This window comes from Eupeodes corollae, chromosome 3, assembly GCF_945859685.1.
Source record: "Eupeodes corollae chromosome 3, idEupCoro1.1, whole genome shotgun sequence".
NCBI lineage: Eukaryota > Metazoa > Arthropoda > Insecta > Diptera > Syrphidae > Eupeodes > Eupeodes corollae.
In genome coordinates this window covers 109,483,050-109,502,075 of record NC_079149.1, presented here as the reverse complement: position 1 = coordinate 109,502,075, position 19,026 = coordinate 109,483,050, and the positions used below count along the sequence as shown (strand labels likewise).

General features: G+C 32.4%; 1 protein-coding gene across 2 annotated transcripts in view; it reads right to left on the bottom strand.

Annotated features, from left to right (window-relative positions):
- Positions 1 to 19,026, bottom strand: part of LOC129949460 (putative inorganic phosphate cotransporter) — a 41,401-nt gene that overhangs the window by 5,206 nt on the left and 17,169 nt on the right. The gene's annotated exons all lie outside the window — the stretch shown is intronic.

Here is a 19,026-nt window from a genome sequence, read left to right as displayed (position 1 = left end):
TAATGGAGAAATCGATTGCAGTCGGGAGACTTATAAATGTTATAATTTGCAATAGAGAAAGACTATAGTGAATTAACGAAAGTCTGAGTGCGAGGGGAATACACATTTGTATCTTTGTGTTTGTATTTTGGTTTGGTTGTATTTTTATATACGCAAAACGGTAGACTTTCTATACAAAGATGATAATACAAAAGCAGTTGAATCGCGATTTTGTGTAGAAATTTTATATTCTTGGTTGAGATTTTATATTTTTGATGATTTGAGGATTGTAATAGGGAATTATAATTTGAACTATTATAGGCAAGTAAATATGTAGGTATTGTTGTATTGTTATGAAAGAACACATGATAAATATTTTTTTTTTAATTTGATCGCCTAAACTTTTCTTACAGTTTGTTTTTAAATCGAGCATAAAGAAGTTTAAATCTTCAAAGTCTTAGAACGATGTTTTTTTTTGATAAATAATTATTTGTTGATTGAAACTAAACGCAATTCAAAAGCTGGTTACACAATTATTGACAACTTATAATGAAATAAAATATTTTGATGCATGTTAAATTTTGTACACATTTTAAAAGATAGTTAACATACCTACCATTATCGCATAATTGAAAGAAATTTTAGCTTGGCCGTTTTTTATGGTTGTGAATTTTTTAAATTGGATGAGGAACTTTTAAAATCTTTTGTTTTAAAAATTAATACAAATAATTGAGTTTATAAAGTATTTAGGTAGTTATAACTTCCGGTCAAAAAAGTGTTTCAAGGTCAAGTTTGGAGACAGTTTTACTTAAGTTCTTATGATATTATGCTATATGTAGATATTTATTATAATCTATCTACAAAAGCAAGTTATCAAGGATGTAAGGAAGTTCTTTCTTTTATTTTAGTAAACCTACCCTGGCCCATTTTTAAACTTACATAAACTTTGTTTAGATCTTTATTTTTAGAGAAATATTAGACTTTGTAATTGTACATACCTACATAAATTGTATGACTTTGTCTCAGTCGTAACATATCTAAATTTTAGAAAATGCAATTTTTTTATGTCAGAGCAAAGTTTTTAAATTTGGGGTAATTTGTCTATACATTTGGAATAAACATAAAGTTAATAACTACTGTTTTAAAATAAAGGTACTAATAATAAAATTAAACTCCAAGAGAAATTTACGAAAAAAACAAACATTTAATGATGCTATAGATCACCCAAGATAAGTTATGTTGAAAAAGTATTTTTAAGCTTTAGGTGTCAAAGGTTGTAAACATAATGGGAGAGTACAATAGCTTGGCCGCCAAGATTTGGTCAAAAGCGTGCGCTTTTGACTATCGAAACGGGGTTTTATTTCTTTTCGTGCAGTAAGTAAAGGCAATTTTAGAAGTAATGATTTAGATTGAAAAAAACCTATACCTAGTCTATTTAAAAATATTTCCTAAATTTTAGGATTGAAAAATATACCTGGCTCAAAATCACCAAGGTAGGAAATTTCAAAATTGGTTTTATGACAAAAAAAAAATTGGAAGCTACAATGATGGCTGTTACCTTATACTATTTTAAAATTTGTATATTAATAAACTTTGACAGGGCAGCGCACAGAAAATATATACGATGTATTGAGTAATGAACGGGGTTAAATATCTTAAATTTTTCAATCATATTTTGGACTTGTTGTTAAAGATTGTAAATTAAGGCGTGTTCCCGAAATGATTTTCTATGCATGTATATTGATTACATTTGAATTCACCTTATTAATAATTATATTGTTTGATGGACACTAGTTTTACTATTTTATTCATATTTTTTAAATTAAGTCAAGATTTAAGGCATTAAATTGCTAGCAAAGCCAATTCTGCACCTTGGTCATTTTGAACCACCTGTTGAAAAATGTTGTTTTCAAAATTGTTAATGCCATTTGATTTCTCATAAAAATGCTTGTAGCTTTTCGTGTTTTGTTAAGAAAGTTATTAGTTGAACTATTCTTAAAAATTTTAAAATTACCAACAATATTTTGCATATGATGAAATAGTTTAATTTTTTATAAGATGTAATTAGTTTGAACCATAATATGTACATATTTGAGTCCAAAATTTTACAAATAAAACTGTCGAATAGATTTTTCCCCAAATTTTAACATTAATGTCAAAAACGTTATACTTGTTGCACACAATTATTTTGGAGATAAAATCATTTTTTGATATTTTAAGTCAACTAAAATTTTAGCCAACATTTTAAAATTGCTATGGTACGAGAACCACCCACTCATTTTCTTAAAGCCCTTTTCGCATATTTTTGATTCATTATCTACATACAAAAATTTATTTGAAGTCGATATTCTACTTGTTCTTTAGCTATGGAAGACTAAAAAAAACTTCGCGAACGTACTGACGTATGCACGCACACACAGACATCTTTCTAAGAACCTTTTATTTCGACTGGGTAGACCTTGAAACCTCGAGAAATGTCAATATTTTTAATTCGACAATTTGGACTTCCTATGAAAAGTTAAAAATACCTTCTTCTGCACTACATTTATGAAACTATATCTACTTACTAATAAATAATAAGTTAAAAAAAAACTTTTAATTGGAGATTTTTCTTAAAGTCACACATCATAAAATAGACGAGCTGATAAAATTGTATTAAAGGTACTTACAACAGCAAACAACATATATGTACATAACATACCTAAATATATACTACATTTTTAGGTTGTTTATGCCCTCTAAGGTGTATTATCATCTTAATATATAAAAATCCAGCGTCATATGTATGTTCCCAGTGAACTCTTCACCAAGTCAAGTTATCCGTTGTATAACCGTAGAAACGCCGATAACGGTGGTCATACATTTAAAATAAGAACGTCAAATTCTAACCAATTAGAAATTTACAATCAATGGGTGGTACCGTACTCACCACTGCTCTCAAAAACATACAAGGCTCATATTAATGTTGAGCTCTGTAGTTCAATTAAATGCATTTGCAAGTCCGTCAATAAGGGCAGTGATTTAGCCATGTTTAGATTAGAAATCATAAATGAAACGAAATAGGACGATACCAAATGGGCAGATACATTAGCAGCAACGAAGCTATCTGGCGTATACTTAGTTTCCCCAAACACCACAGAGAACCATCTATCCAACATCTTGCAGTGCATGTTGAAAATGGTCAACGTGTATATTTCACTGAAGAGAATGTTTTTCAAAGAGCATTTGAACCACCAAAAACGACGTTTACTGGATTTTTATCACTTTGTCAAAAAACTGATGCCTTTGGCCAATTCCATACCGATATTCCATGCTATTTTACATGGAACATGTCAACAAAAAAATGGGAGCCACGTAAAAAAGTAGAACCACATCCTTCTATAGCAGGTATATTTAAAGCTTAGACACTGGGGCGACTTTATACAGTACATCCAAAACAACGTGAATGCTTCTTTTTGCGTTTGTTGTTGGTTAATGTTCCTGGACCAATCTCTTTCCAATTTTTACGAAAAGTTAATGGTCGAGTGTTCAGTACGTATCAAGATGCATGTCGTGAGTAGCAACTTTTAGAAGATGACAATCATTGGGATGTGACACTTGCTGATGCAGCTTTAAGGTCCTCGACAAGTTGTTAACGTCCTCGACAAGTTGTATTCATCAACTATTTGCCATCATATTGACGACATGTTTTCACATATTTTTCCCACAGTCATCTATACTGTGGGAAAAATATAAAAACTACATGACTGAAGATATACTATACCGACTTAAACAAACAAACCCATTTCCAAATCTAGATTTCTCACCAGATATGTATAATGAAGCATTGATATTAATTGAAAACTTATATATTATGAAACCAAATTCATCACTTAGTCATTATGGTATGCCATCACCTAATCGTCCAGCTATAGACTTAGTGAATAGCGATTTTCAGCGAGAAGAACAATTTAATAATCTTGATTTAGCTACAATTGTTGCTAATAATGAACCATTATTAACTGACAAACAAAAAAATGTATACAATCGGATTATTTTGGCTGTTGATGCTAAACAAAGTGGTTTCTTTTTCTTGGATGCACCAGGTGGAATCGGCAAAACATTTTTGATATCGTTGATCCTTGCGAAAGTACGGTCACAAAAGAAAATTGCATTAGCAATTAGATGGTGGTCGAACAGCAAATTCTGCTTTTACGTTACCACTAGATGTCCATAAAAATCCAAATGCTTTGTGTTACATTAAGAAAAGGAGTGGAATGGCTACAGTGTTAACAGTAAACAGTAATGACAGACTTTTTGGTGGAGCTATTCTACCATTATCTGGTGATTTTCGGCAAACATTGCCAGTGATTGCTAGCTCTACTTTTGCTGATGAAATCAATGCATGTTTAAAACAATCATTTTTATGGAGAAACGTCGAAACACTAAGGTTGACAAAAAACATGCGAGTACAACTCCAAAATAATCCGACAACACGAGTATTTTCACAGCAACTATTAGATATTGGAGACGGTGAAGTGGAATTTAATCAAGATACCCAATGCATAAGATTCCCAGACAATTTCTGTACTTTTGTTGAAACTAAAAATAATCTGATCGGGAGTGTCTTCCCAGATATAATAAATAACTATTTAAATCACAATTGGCTCAGTAATCGTGCTATTTTGGCAGCAAAAATGTTGATGCATATCTAATTAACTACCAGATACAACAATTATTACCAGGCGATATAATGTCGTTTAAGTCAATCGACGCTACTGTCGATGAAGACGAGGCAGTGATTTTTCCAATTGAATTTTTGAATTCTTTAGACATATCAGGAATGCCACCATGCCACCCCCTAAACTATGCAACGGTATACGTTTGGTAATCAAAAAAATCACCGGAAATGTTCTCGAAGCAACTATTTTGCATTAAAGTTTAAAGGAGAAATCGTTCTGTTACCACGCATTCCAATGATACCGTCAGATTCCCCAATACCTTTCAAAAGACTGCAATTTCCTATCCGTTTAGCTTTCGCGATGACTATTAACAAATCACAAGGACAAACAATGTCTATTTGCGGCTTAGACTTAGAGAATCCATGTTTCTCTCATGGGCAATTATACGTGTCCTGTTCACGTGTAGGGAGACCATCGAGTTTATTTGTGTTGACAAAAGACAGGCTGACCAAAAATATTGTTCATCGGTTGGCACTTCAGTAAATTTTAACTGTGATTTTATTTAATTTATGTTACTCATAGTATTTATTAATAAAATAAAATTAAAGATGTTATGTAAATTAGTGTTCAATTTTGTCTATTAAGTCCTCCCTTAATTACTCAGCCACAGCAACGCGTGGTCGGGTCTGCTAGTTAATTATAAATTATAGCTAAAGGAACATAAATAAAAGACATTTATTTCAACTATCAAATTATCTGGACTAACATGAAGAATTCATTTTTGTTTTTATTTTAAACTCCATATTTATAAAAAACTGTACCAACCTATCTACTAATCTCAAACAAATTGAATGACATACCTTCTTACCTACAAATACCCTTTATATACATAACTATATCCAAACGTATAACTACCCCCATATTCTTCTTCTTTACAAAGATCTGCAATACAAAAATCGCATCGTAGCTTTGTATTCATAGTACAAACCATTGTGCATATATGTATGTAAAGGGTGATTTTTTCGAGGTTAGGATTTTCATGCATTAGTATTTGACAGATCACGCGGGATTTCAGACATTGTGTCAAAGAGAAACATGCTCAGTATGCTTTGACATTTCATCATGAATAGACTTACTAACGAGCAACGCTTGCAAATCATTGAATTTTATTACCAAAATCAGTGTTCGGTTCAAAATGTGTTTCGCGCTTTACGTCCGATTTATGGTCTACATAATCGACCAAGTAAGCAAACAATTAATGCGATTGTGACCAAGTTTCACACTCAGTTTACTTTATTGGACATTAAACCAACCACACGAATGCGTACAGTGCGTACAGAAGAGAATATTGCGTCTGTTTCTGAGAGTGTTGCTGAAGACCGTGAAATGTCGATTCGTCGCCGTTCGCAGCAATTGGGTTTGTGTTATTCGACCACATGGAAGATTTTACGCAAAGATCTTGGTGTAAAACCGTAAAAAATACAGCTCGTGCAAGAACTGAAGCCGAACGATCTGCCACAACGTCGAATTTTCAGTGAATGGGCCCTAGAAAAGTTGGCAGAAAATCCGCTTTTTTCTCGACAAATTTTGTTCAGCGATGAGGCTCATTTCTGGTTGAATGGCTACGTAAATAAGCAAAATTGCCGCATTTGGAGTGAAGAGCAACCAGAAGCCGTTCAAGAACTGCCCATGCATCCCGAAAAATGCACTGTTTGGTGTGGTTTGTACGCTGGTGGAATCATTGGACCGTATTTTTTCAAAGATGCTGTTGGACGCAACGTTACGGTGAATGGCGATCGCTATCGTTCAATGCTAACAAACTTTTTGTTGCCAAAAATGGAAGAACTGAACTTGGTTGACATGTGGTTTCAACAAGATGGCGCTACATGCCACACAGCTCGCGATTCTATGGCCATTTTGAGGGAAAACTTCGGAGAACAATTCATCTCAAGGAATGGACCGGTAAGTTGGCCACCAAGATCATGCGATTTGACGCCTTTAGACTATTTTTTGTGGAGCTACGTCAAGTCTAAAGTCTACACAAATAAGCCAGCAACTATTCCAGCTTTGGAAGAAAACATTTCCGAAGAAATTCGGGCTATTCCGGCCGAAATGCTCAAAAAAGTTACCCAAAATTGGACTTTCCGAATGGACCACCTAAGACGCAGCCGCAGTCAACATTTAAATGAAATTATCTTTAAAAAGTAAATGTCATGGACCAATCTAACGTTTCAAATAAAGAATCGATGAGATTTTGCAAATTTTATGCGTTTTTTTTTTTTTAAAGTTCTCAAGCTCTTAAAAAATCACCGTTTATTTTTCCTTCGGTGACAGATTTGCGTCTTGTGCTTTCCCGTAATCGAGTGGATTCAACCTCACATTCTGGTGCGGGTGCGTGATTGTACATATTCATCAGTATGGGATATTATTTTGGCTGCTTCCTTGTATTTATCAAAATCATTTCGTTTGGATTCCACGAATGATTTCAATGATTGAAATCATTGCACGCATTGCCGATTCAAGAATCATTTTCGGGTCTTGCAACATCTTGTTTGTAGCGTTGAATCGCTCCAAGATATAGGTGCTTCATTCCTCACGATGTTCTTTTGCTGTTTATTTTAAGATATGCTGTTTAGAGGTTCTTCGATTTCCGAATAGCCGTTGACTAAGGCTTTCGTAGCTTCAGCTCGACAAGAATTACGCGTATCGCTGAGCTTTTTCAAGACTAAAAACTGTCCGTTTTACTTCTCCGACAATTTCTCAATGCCGAATGCAAGTACATATGTATGTATATATATGGAAACAAATATTGCCGAGACACGGAATCGAATACCCAACCCCCAAGGTTGCTGGAAAGTACCACCCCACTCAGCCATCAAACGATTGGGGTACTCCATCAAGATGGGCAGTGAATTGGAAGTGCTTCCATTTGATATTTTGACATTTCACTGATTACTTGATTTGAGTGAACAAATATAGATCAATGGTTTCCGTTATATAAGATTTATATAATTAAATAATCATGTACATATATACAAAGTACTGCAGGCTGTAGGTAAAGGTAAAAGAGCAAAAAAAAAGATATCAAAGGAAAAGATGTTTACTAGTGTTTATTAGTTGGAATTTGAATTTTCCAAGCCTCTATTGTGGGTCCCCCATTTGTGGAGGCCCTCACCTAAATCCGGCTTTGGGTGGAAATATCTCTTTTAACAGTTTAGAGCTTTAGTTTATTGTTCTGCTGAACGTTGTCTTTTAAGGGACCTAATAAATCACAAATAAATTACATAAATAAGGGCGCACATAGTCCGAAGACAACAAGGGTCTAGTGACTTACAACTCTTAACCATTCCTTTGACCGAGTCCTGTCAGAGATGGAGGGACCTAATGTTTTTATCCTTTATTCTTATTCGAGAAAGCACTTATTTTTATGATAACAATTACTATTGGAGGATTTGTCAGCACCTCGAAAGGGATAGTATCCGTAAAAAAAAAACTTAAACTGACACATGCAGAGATTGACACCAAGGCATGAAGGTGATATGCACAACCACTAGCACTGTAACCACGGTTGCCACTTGAAAAAAATTTGCATGACCAAAGCTGAAAATAAAAATTACCACTCGTATCAAAAAAGGACCAACATAATTTTTGTCCGAAACGGTTTTTAACTTCCAATAGCAATTTTAAAATTTGTTAGAATAATCTTTGTATATGAAAACATACAATAACATAAGGATTTAGACATATATTTTTCATCCTAATTGCATATTATTATTTTTATCTCATTTTTGTTCTTTAGTTTATAGTTTTTCTCTCCTTTATATATGCATATTTTATTTACTTTCTTTGCAAAATAAAATGAAATTTATAAAGTTTAAAAAAAAAAATAATGAATTACAACTTTAAATTGATAAACAGATGAATTTTACGAGTTAGTAATTTTCATGGATTGCTAAATATTATTCATAGGGTAAATGTGACCATTTTAGAAAACCTTCGGTAAGTCACCACTTACGAAGTAAGGGGGTTACTGCAAACGACATCGAGGTAGCAGTAGCCAAGGTCGTACCACATTAGTAATGCGTGGGTGGGATATACCTCTTATGGACATAACATCGAGTCTTTCCTTCTCTAAGGTTGTTGCTTAAAATTTCTTTCTCGATCAATCCTTTCAATTTGTCAAAATTCGAATAGTAATTCATTTGTTTTTCTTAAGGATGAATTTAGGGTCCTAAAATTTTTTAGATCCAAATTATTTTGTATTATCTGTGTTTTTATACCTACAACTCGGCATGATTTTACGTAACACACGTTTTGGTATCCCTTGGCAAGAACCCAGCCATTTTCGACGAGCTAAGCCCATTGCAAGCATGCCAGCCAAAGAGATACCGGAACACCCTTCATTCCTGCTTACAGGACTGGACTATAGCTTCCTGTAGACTATAGTTCATAGTGTGAACTTAAAAGATGAAGGGTGAAATCTATAGGATTCGTTACAATCGATCAGCTACCAAAAACTCGCCATTTTACCGAATTCTGTTGGACTAGAATCTTCTCTGAACTAGATAAACAAAAAACACCCTTTCCAAAGTTTTTGTAAATTTACATTACCCTTTTTACCTCTATTACAATATTTTATGTATTAAAATGTGACAAACAAATAAAAATAATGAGTATTTTAACCCCCAGTGTTAACGGCACTTAAATATGGCACGTGCGAATTTGCTTCAAATCTCAATTGAACTTTACGGTATTTGTTGCAAGTATTTCAAAATTTAATTTTTAATTGTTAAAACATGTTTATTATTTAATATTTTGAATTTGTTTTCCATGTCAGAAATAATAAATTGTTTTTCATCTGTCAAAAATAAATAATCTTGAGTAAAAATAAATCAAGCGCCTACAGATTGAATATTTTACAAATACAAAATGTAAACACACGTTTATTAATATTGTAAAACACACCTGAAATCATTAAGGGTGTTTATAAAAATAAGTTTATATTATTTATTCAATAGTTATTTCTTTGTTTAGTTTACGATTTACATCAGTGATAAATATATCCCTTTAATTGTTTATCAGATAATTGAATAATTACTGCATGTGATTAGAATATGATAAATTTTAAATAGCCTTTGAGTAAAAAAAAAATATTTAATTGGTAGGAATAGTTTTGAAAAGTACGTGTAGTTTTTAACAATATTCAAGTTGTGGAGGTTTGGTTTCTATGATTTTTTGATTGATTGATTGTTTTGGAGATTTTATACACAAGTCATCAGTCATTTGAGAAAAAATTCTTATTTTCTATGGCTGTAAAATCTTAATCAATTTTAACATAGCTTACTACGATCACAGGCTTTAAAAACAAAATAAGAAACATATTTCCCCGGGACAGAATTTTGTTTTCCATTACATGCGAAATTGTGATGTTTGACTTAAAGATTCAGGTTACCAAACAGGCCTATAAAATTCTTCTGGTTCAAACCATTTTTGTACAGGTTACCCGAGAACTGTTTGTTGTGATTGTTTTTTAGGAGCAATAAAATAAGAATTCTATTTATGACTCTTACTGAAAAATTAGTACACAGATTTTTTTTAAATGAGATCAAATTTAGTTTATTTCCGAATCTGTAAGCTGGATTATAGCCCAAAAAAGAATTCTCTAGGCGCTTATTTCTAAATATACAAAACATTATGGTAAAACAAATAGTCTAGGTTATTAAAAACCTATATTATTTGTCAAGTCTACAAAATTTCTCTACTATGAAACAGCTTTTTCAAATACAAATTTGTATAAACATTCTATCTCAAAAATTTAAAAATACATAAACAATCTACATAATTAAATGTGAATTCTTCAACCAGGGGTGGGAATCGGCTAAGCCGGTAGTTGATTGTCAATTTGCTGATTATTGTTTTGACTCGTGGTGTCTCTACATTCTCTATAAACTTGGTAGAGAAAATATTTGTAGAAATGACAATTGAGCTCTTATTTATGCTGTACGCGATAGGGCCCAGATGTTTAGTTTTTTCATAAAACTTTGAATTTATTAACAATTGAGACTAATTAAAAAAAAAATATCAAATTTGATAATAAAATCATGCGTTTTATAGGCATCAAATATGTTCCTCAAGATGTTTAGAAACGGTGATTTTTTAAGAGCTTGAGAACTTTAAAAAAAAAAACGCAGAAAAATTTGCAAAATCTCATCGATTCTTTATTTGAAACGTTAGATTGGTCCATGACATTTACTTTTTGAAGATAATTTCATTTAAATGTTGACCGCGGCTGCGTCCTAGGTGGTCCATTCGGAAAGTCGAATTTTGGGTAACTTTTTCGAGCATTTCGGCCGGAGTAGCCCGAATTTCTTCGGAAATTCCAAAGCTGGAATAGTTGCTGGCTTATTTGTGTAGACTTTAGACTTGACGTAGCCCTACAAAAAATAGTCTAAAGGCGTCAAATCGCATTATCTTGGTGGCCAACTTACCGGTCCATTCCTTGAGATGAATTGTTCTCCGAAGTTTGCCCTCAAAATGGTCATAGAATCGCGAGCTGTGTGGCATGTAGCGCCATCTTGTTAAAACCACATGTCAACCAAGTTCAGTTCTTCCATTTTTGGCAACAAAAAGTTTGTTAGCATTGAACGATAGCGATCGCCTTTCACCGTAACGTTGCGTCCAACATCATCTTTGAAAAAATACGGTCCAATGATTCCACCAGCGTACAAACCACACCAAACAGTGCATTTTTCGGGATGCATGGGCAGTTCTTGAACGGCTTCTGGTTGCTCTTCACTCCAAATGCGGCAATTTTGCTTATTTACGTAGCCATTCAACCAGAAATGAGCCTCATCGCTGAACAAAATTTGTCGAGAAAAAAGCGGATTTTCTGCCAACTTTTCTAGGGCCCATTCACTGAAAATTCGACGTTGTGGCAGATCGTTCGGCTTCAGTTCTTGCACGAGCTGTATTTTATACGGTTTCACACCAAGATCTTTGCGTAAAATCTTCCATGTGGTCGAATAACACAAACCCAATTGCTGCGAACGGCGACGAATCGACATTTCACGGTCTTCAGCAACACTCTCAGAAACAGACGCAATATTCTCTTCTGTAGGCACTGTACGCATTCGTGTGGTTGGTTTAATGTCCAATAAAGTAAACTGAGTGCGAAACTTGGTCACAATCGCATTAATTGTTTGCTCACTTGGTCGATTATGTAGACCATAAATCGGACGTAAAGCGCGAAACACATTTCGAACCGAACACTGAATTTGGTAATAAAATTCAATGATTTGCAAGCGTTGCTCGTTAGTAAGTCTATTCATGATGAAATGTCAAAGCATACTGAGCATCTTTCTCTTTGACACCATGTCTGAAATCCCGCGTGATCTGTCAAATACTAATGCATGAAAATCCTAACCTCAAAAAAATCACCCTTTTCAAGCAACAAAGTTAAAAGGAAGTAAACTTTGAACGGTTTAATCATTTTACCATCATATGCATTGATGTCATTTTGACAAAAATAATATGACAAAAGTGACATAGGTTATGTTCAGACGACATAAGGGACTTAGCAAGCAGATAAAAAAATGTCATTCCAGTTTAGGCAACTTTATTGGAAAATTGTCTGGAAAGAAAGTCATAAATAATGTCATTAGATGTCCAGTCAAGTCTGCTTATGGCAAAATGACAGGTGATCATGTTTTTTTACTCGACTTAAAGCTTAACTTTATTGATCTATGATGTGTTTGTAAAAGATTTCCTTTTCAAATTGGAAAAAGTTTTAAGAATATTTCTTTACAACAAAAAACCGGGAAGTTTTTTGTAGATAATTTTTCGGTAGTTTTTGTAGCATAAGCTACGAAGGTAGAGGTTGGTGAAGTTATCTTTTAAGTTTGAAATTAAAGACATCTAAAAAACATAATTACTGACTTATTTGAAATTTTCGTTCAAAAAATGTAGTTGACTGCAAATACATAGTTCTTTCACGATTGCGGTATTAACTTCATTTGTTTCATTCATAAGTTATATAAAAACGTAAGTTCTTTTGGAAGAACAAATCGATTTTATTACCCTCAAATATTATTGTATACGATATCACGAGTTTTCTTTTATAATACATTTAATTTCATTTTTTTAAGTTTATAATTTATTTGTTCAATATTATTATTTCATTGACTTTCACAATTGCATATGGAAACTCTCTTTATTGTATAAAATTTCAAGAAGACAATAAATTAAATTAAAAAAAAAAAAACAAACAAGTGAAAAACATTAACAGTTTGCAAATATGTATAATAAAATAAAATTTCACAAGTATAATGGAATAAACTGCAAACACATGTTTTATTTGTGGATGGATTGCGGCGGGTGTTTACTAACTTTATTTCACTTTCAAGGTTAGGTAATCGGAAATGATTATTTTACGCTCGTTAAATAAAATCTACAAAAGTTGTTGTGCTTTGTTGTCATTGCAGAGTTAACTACAGTAAACCACAAATTAAAATTTCAATGCAGATTTTTTTTTAATACTAAAGCTGTATTCAATATTATTATGCCACCTAAAGTATAATTAGTGTTAACGTAGCTTAAGGGATAAGTATCACTTTCAGGAAACAATCGGGGTTATGTCATCTAGACAATGCATTACTGTGACAATTATTGTGGTTAAACCTTAAACCAATTTAAGCATTTCAAAGCGTTAGCTAAGAATTGATTTAAATTATTGGAATTTGACTTAAGGTCATAATTTCAAGCTAAAATATCAGCAACTAGATGCAACACAATCATTGAGCTTTTGTTATTCACAGTCATAATTTATTCTGCTATTATAGTGACAAGAAAACGTGTATTATCAGTTAAAACCAGTCAGTTCACACCTGACTTAAAATTGATGGAAAGAAATGTTGAATTGTGCAGTGTGTGGCAAATAAAAATTGATTAATTGTTTTGCTGATAATAGGAACTGCAAATATTATACCAGTTGACAGGTTATTAACCAATTAAGTATTTCAATGTTCACTCGTCAAAAACGTCATCTTGCTTTTTTTCTGTCTTGAAATAATTCAATTGTTTTCTAATATTGCATACATTAAAATAATAATTGTTTTATGTAAGTTGATATTGAATACAAAAGTGTAATATTGAGGAAATTATCTAGTACAAATGTAATGCCCGAGTGATTTTAAGAAATACCAAACCTGGTGAGTCATCTACTCATGTAGTTTTATTAAATATTATTTCTTAGACAATCAGTCATTTTATAACATATACGTTTAAACTAGATACTTTTAAGTTTTAACAACATTATTAATAACATTTTGTATGTCACTTTAAATATTTAACACAGTGTGACATGACATATGGTTTTGATAGATTGTTACTACTTTCTTTCAAATGCCAAAAAGGGTAATGCAATTTTGAAAAATAATTTTCATATTGTAAGAATCTGCAAATAAATTTAATTTCACGAATCTGTCAACTAAAAGTGACAGCTTACTCAGGGAGAGATGGTCATTCAAAAATTAAGTACCGAAACAATACTAACATTTCTCCAAGAACCTCCGAAAAATTAAAAAGAATTTCACGAATCTGTCAACTAAAATTGACAGCTAACTCAGGAGAAGAGGTATACTACAAAATTAAGTATACTGACATTTCTCTGAAGTTTATAAACAAACTCCTATCCTTAAAACTACCATGTTAGATGTGGTTTCTCACTTTTGAAGCTGTCAACACCACTAAAAATGGAACAAATCACTCGTAAGGCATTGTTCAAACTCACTTTAAAAATACTGAACATTTTGCAGTTATTGTTTTTTTCTTGAAAGAAAAGTTTTCTGACAGTATAATTTCTCTTAGTTCAACACCTTGATTTAAATTGTTCAACTTTGTCTTTTTTCATCAAGACTGCAATTTTAAGCTACACTTAGCCTTGAACAAGAAGAGCAAGTTTATGATATCCAGTCCCAGTTGTGTATTTTCTCTTGACTTTTGATGTGACATTACTACATGACCGATGATAATGTTTATTGCGGCTTCGAATTCGATAAGAGGAGCATGGAAATTTTTGTATTTTTATCGAACCTGGGTCAAGTAGGTAAGTTTTATCTTTATTATTAATAAAAACAATTTTAAACAGCAATTAGAATAATTTATGTCAAGTAGATTTTTAATTTGTTTCTGGTTCAAAAACTTTTGTAGTTTGTTTGAATAAAAAATTACTAAAGTCATATTTTCACATTTGACAGATAAAAACTAGGGCATTACTTAAAATGAAAACACACGTCGAAATTAATAAAATTCACTACAAACCGATAATTTACGAATTGGTCATGGAAAATTTCATACAAAATATTGTGCTGCATATAGTTTGTCTTATAATTTGTTAGTTTAAAGGGAGTTTTTTAGACGTGTGATTTTAAAGAAGAAATAAAACACATATAATTTAACGTTTGTTCAAGAAATTAGCTTTACTACAAAGAAGGGAGTTAGCCATTATTTTATAAAAATGATCTTTGCAGAAATTTGGGCCGAATATTCAGCACTATCACAAATTCCATCGTAATCAAAAATATGCAACGTTTCCCGATTGAAGTATCACAAATTCCATCGTATCAGATTCGGAGTGAAAAAATCATTTAAGATTTTCGAAGTTCGTATACATTGGCATCACTGAATTCGAATGGAATGGAATGAAAACAACTTTTTCCACGTTAGATAATTTGTTTCGGACGCTCAAAGAAAACGTTTATTTTAAGGAAAAATTTTAGTAATTTTACAAATTTTATTGTTTTATAAATAATTATTTGATTTTAAAGGGCAAAAACGACAAACAAGGCACAATATGAAAGGCTCTATCAGCTAATAAGCGAAGTGATGGCAATAATTGCAAAGGCCAATGAACCCATTTTGTTAGAAATATGATCAAGTTTATGTTAATTTATATACTAAAGGATTTTGTTTTGAGTTTTAGCACCATACACTTGTTACCTTTATTGAAAATCAAAATAGCGACGGTTTTGAAATAAGAATTGAATGCAATTTGTAATTTCTTTAATTTCATTTTGACATAAAACAGCTGATTTCGAAAATCAAAATGAAAGCGTTCCATTCGGAAATACTTGTTTCATCGATGATGATGTACAGATGTAAGTTTATTTATTATAAAATGACAAACCAAACTGAGTATAAATGAAGTGACAGCTGCCAAAAAGACGAACTTCGAAAAAAGTATTGCCAGATTGCAAATCACACGTTTAAAAAAAAAATATTTAATATAACCGTTAATAAAGGACCCCTTCAAAATTACGTATGCGTACATAAATAAAATACACTAAATACGTACATTTTAAATAATAAACTTTGGAATATTTTGTGTTACGATAAAGATTTGTTTATTCAGTTCATCATTAAAACTTTTTTATTTATGGTTATTATTAGACTTATTGTATTCATCAAACAATAATTTACAATAGCGTAATTTACAATATAGTATTCATGATAGCAACGAAACCTTTACAACTATACTATAACAATTAAATAATTATAAAACAAATGAAAAATATAGTACTCAAATTATTGTTGTCTTTTTTAAATAAAAGTATATCATAGAAGATAAAAATAAAAATTGTAATTCTAAATTACATTAACCTTAAGATAAAATTCAATTTATATGCGCTAAATGTCTAGAACCTTGAATTGTATTAGTTTTGTTGAAGTAAACAAAAGTATACAAAAGTTACTAAAAATGCAGTTTTTAATTGGCAGCAAGCAATTAAAATAGTTATAATTGATTATCATGAATATTGTGAAAAAAAGATAATAATTACCTGCAACGAACTGTTTAAAAAATGATTAATGTTAATGATAAACTAAATATTGAGTTTGAAAGTAACTATTCAAATTGTTAATTTAAAAATAAAGAACAAAAACTTAATCGTTTGTCAACTATTTTGTATATGAGTTATTTTCTATTTAAATTTTATTAATTGATAATTTGTATTTCATATTGATCAACTTATCTGCTTTTGTGTCCAACGATTAGTATAATAGAACTAGACTATGTAAGGTGATAACAACACAAGACAGAAGAACACTGATGAATCTGTTTTCAATGAACATTTGATGGTTAATTTCACATTTCTGAACACAATTGTTCCATGGAAAGCGTTCCATTTTCTTTGTGTTCCCAACTGTCAGTTGAACTTTCAATAATCAAATGCTTGATATATTATCAGGAAATGTGTTTCCAATGACAGCTGATATCCGCAGTCCAGAAACAGAGTCTCATACAGAAACCCTAGAACCATCGGATATTATAACGGAAGAAAGGATAAAATGGGCCATTCACTTCTTTTCCCCATACAAATCCCCTGGTCTAGACGGAATCTTTCCTATGATGCTTCAGAAGAGCATAAACCTTATCATCCCACACCTAGCCAGCATTTTCAATAAAAGCCTTAAAAGGGGTTTGTTCTCTTATCGTGGGGTAAGGTAAAGGTGATTTTCATCCCTAAGGCTGGTAAACCTACCCATACGGAGGTCAAAGACTATAGCCCCATTAGTTTAACATCGTTTATTTTGAAAACTTTTGAAAGGCTTATTGAAATACACATCCGAAGCACCGTGAAACCGGACTGTATATCGGAATTTCAACGAGCCTACATTAAAGGAAAAAGCGTTGAAACAGCATTGCACAGTGTTGTCAGCGTCATAGAAAAATCACAGAATGACAAGGAATACACCCTTGCAACGTTCTTGGATATTGAGGGAGCCTTCAATAACGTGATATAGATCAATACTAACCAATGGTAATTTGGTATGGTGGAAAGCTTTAGAAAAGAGCGCGAACCGAAAAATTTGACAAAAGTTCAAGGACTTGCGTGCACTGTCATTACGGGAGCAATGAGATCCATTCCAACTGCGGGACTAGAAGTTATACTGAATCTAATTCCTCTAGACCTCCTTGTTTAAGAATCTGCGGTTAAAAGCGCCCTGAGACTTAGTCAAACTAAAGTCTGGATTAACAGTTCCATAGGACATGCCCAGATCCTTCATAAAGTTATGGTTCGTAGTAGTACAACAGGCTATAAAATACCCGAACTTGATTTTCATAAACCACTCCAGGTTGCCATCCTAAGCAGAGAGGAATGGATAGATAATATACCATACTTCAGTGAGTCGTCAATAGCTATCTATACTGATGGCTCTAAAATGGACACTGGTGCAGGAGCAAACTACAGTAGCGTCTTCCAAGCGGAGGTCCTTGCAGTGACAACAGCTGCTAAAAAGGTATCAATGATGGCTATACTAAGAGCTGATATCACCTTTTACATTGATATCCAATCTGCAATAAAAGCGATTACTGCAACTGAGGTAAAATCAAAGCTTGTTTTATGATGCCGCGAAGAGCTTAAGGTTCTTGGCGCACAGAACAACATTAGACTCTGCTGGGTTCCAGGCCACAGCGAAATACTAGGCAACGAGCAAGCCGATGAATTAGTAAGATTAGGGGCAATGCTTGACGTAAGCCAAGCTCAGCTAGTTAGCTCCCCTACCTGTTACTTAAAACAGGAAATCTCAAAAAGAATAACTATCAAGACCGATGAAAGGTGGAACCTTCTTGACATCTGCGGGCAGTGTCACCGTCCAGCTCTCCCCCATCAAAGGAAGAAACTGCTTGGCAACTATTTCTTCGGGGAGTTAGAAGAACTCTCTAGTACGCCAGGTACTAACATTCTGAACTTCGTCAAAGCTTCTAAATGGCTTGACTGACTGAACACATAGGTTTTTCTTATTAGCTTGTGTAGCAATACTCACGGGTATCACAATGGATCTGTATTGATCTAAGTGTGACGGTAAAGACTTCAACTGTCAACCCCTCAACCTAACCTAACCTAATGACAGCTGTAACCAACCTGTCAAACAAATTCTAATAATTGATTTTAATGATAAAAACCAATGATGCCTATAACATGATTATGTCATAAGAACCTATTTATTTAGATTTTTTGGTAGGGATGTTGAGTATATCACTGCCTAGCCTAGTGCATATTATATTATCACTCTTTCGTGGTTAACCAGAAATGTTTCCAATTTTTCTGTTTACAAATCAACAAAATTCCTTTTTTATTATTGTTTTGCTTGTTTTTATAAACAAAAACAATATTCGTATTATTATGATTCATACCTTAAATTACTGAATTGCAATGGAAATTGTTATTTTCAAAAATATATATTTATCAAAAAACAATTAAATTTTCTATATATGTATATCTGAAATTATTGGAAGACTTCTAAATTAACAAATAGCACGTTTCATTTGATTAAATTTGAAAGAAAACATCACACATTGTTTTTGTTTATATTTACTCTCTGTCTG